Source organism: Diplotaxodon limnothrissa, linkage group LG23 (genome assembly GCF_057381915.1).
Source record: "Diplotaxodon limnothrissa isolate DT_005_m linkage group LG23, D_limnothrissa_male_GT1.1, whole genome shotgun sequence".
Taxonomy (NCBI): Eukaryota; Metazoa; Chordata; class Actinopteri; order Cichliformes; family Cichlidae; genus Diplotaxodon; species Diplotaxodon limnothrissa.
The window spans coordinates 37,209,782-37,212,086 of NC_140617.1; positions in this window are offsets into that span (position 1 = coordinate 37,209,782).

A 2,305-nucleotide genomic window follows, 5' to 3' on the forward strand; every position below is an offset into this window, starting at 1 on the left:
AACAAGGCAGAAATTTACTGGTGTATTATTACTTGGAGCAACATTTTTGTCTGAGTCGACCTCTCTTCATTAATTGAGTGCCAAAACCTCCTCTATAATATTAGGGCATAACATTTTTTATTTTTTTAATGTGACATTTATTAGTTCATTACCTAGTGCCCTTGTAATGACATACATCTGATTAGTCTTTATATATATGACTGTATGTCATACAGCAATAAACTGTGATTCAGCAGCTACCACTTTTAGCACCAATAACTTGAAGTGCTCGTTCTCAGTTTGCCTTTATCACTCCCACATTGTTCTGAAATCATTTTGACCCACTCTTTATAACAAATTGAAGCAATGCTGTTATCCACTGAATTCATTCATTCATTCATTCGCTGGTTTGTGGGTATTTATTTATGCACAGCTCTTTTAAGGTTGTGCCACAGCCTTTCAATTCGCATAAGTTCTATACTATGACTGAGGCATTATAACACTTTGATTCTTTTCTTTTCTTTTTCAGCCATTCTGTTGTAGATTTGCTGATACCCTTAGGATCATTTTCCTGTTGCATGAAATGAATTTGGCCAGGCTTTGGCTGTCAGCAGATGACCTCCCAACAGTATATAAACCACAGACTTCTCAGTATACCAATGTGCCCAGGTCCTGTGCCTGCAAAATGCCCAAGTCATGACCAATGTTCACTCTAATTTTTCATGTGTCTGAGTGAACACACAAACTCCCTGAGCGGTCCCTTGGCAGCAGCAGTGTGGTCACGCACTGTGGTCACGCCAGCATCGAATCCATACAAGTTACATGGTTTATTAAAATAATCAAATTACAGCATTTACATTTATGTTAGACATCGACTGAGAAAATTGTCAGGCGGTGGAAGGAATACTTCGAGGACCTCCTTAATCCCACTGACACGTCTTCCGAGGAGGAAGCAGAGTCTAGGGATGAGGGGAATGACCGGCCAATTTCCGGGGGCGAGGTCACTGAGGCAGTTAAACAACTCCTTGGTGGCAGAGCCCCTGGTGTTGATGAGGTCCGCCCCGAGTTCCTGAAGGCTCTGGACGTTGTAGGGCTGTCCTGGTTGACACGCCTCTGCAATGTTGCGTGGAGATCAGGGGCAGTACCTGTGGACTGGCAGACCGGGGTGGTGGTCCCCATCTTTAAGAAGGGGGACCGGAGGGTGTGCTCCAACTACAGGGGGATCACACTCCTCAGCCTCCCTGGGAAAGTCTATGCCAGGGTGCTGGAAAGGAGAGTTCGTCCGCTAGTCGAACCTCGGATACAGGAGGAACAATGCGGTTTTCGTCCTGGTCGCGGAACACTGGACCAGCTCTTTATCCTCTCGAGGATACTTGAGGGTGCATGGGAGTTTGCCCAACCAGTCTACATGTGTTTTGTGGACTTGGAGAAGGCATTCGACCGTGTCCCTCGGGGTGTCCTGTGGGAGGTGTTGCGGGAGTATGGGGTGTCTGGCCCATTGCTACGGGCCATTCGATCCCTATACAACCGTTGCAAGAGCTTGGTTCGCATTGCCGGCAATAAGTCGGACTGGTTCCCGGTGGGTGATGGGCTCCGCCAGGGCTGCCCTTTGTCTCCGGTTCTATTCATAATTTTTATGGACAGGATTTCTAGGCACAGCCAAGTGGCGGAGGGCTTGCGCTTTGGTGGCCTCAGAATCTCATCTCTGATTTTTGCGGATGATGTGGTTCTGTTGGCTTCATCGGGTGAGGGCCTCCAGCTCGCACTGGAACGGTTCGCAGCCGAGTGTGAAGCAGCGGGAATGAGGATCAGCACCTCCAAATCTGAGGCCATGGTTCTCAGCCGGAAAAGGGTGGAGTGCCCACTCCGGGTCGGGGATGAGTTCCTGCCCCAAGTGGAGGAGTTCAAGTATCTCGGGGTCTTGTTCGCGAGTGATGGGAGAAGGGAGCCGGAGATCGACAGACGGATTGGGGCTGCAGCTGCAGTAATGCAGACGCTGCACTGGTCCGTTGTGGTGAAGAGGGAGCTGAGTGTAAAAGCGAAGCTCTCAATTTACCGGTCGATCTACGTCCCTACCCTCACCTATGGCCACAAGCTGTGGGTAGTGACCGAAAGAACGAGATCGCGGATACAAGCGGCAGAAATGAGCTTCCTCCGAAGGGTGGCTGGCCTCTCCCTTAGAGATAGGGTGAGAGGGGAGGGGCTCAGAGTAGAGCAGCTGCTCCTCCACATCGAAAGGAGCCAGCTGAGGTGGTTCGGGCATCTGACAAGGATGCCCCCTGGGCGCCTCCTGGGTGAGGTGTTCCAGGCATGTCCCACCAGGAGG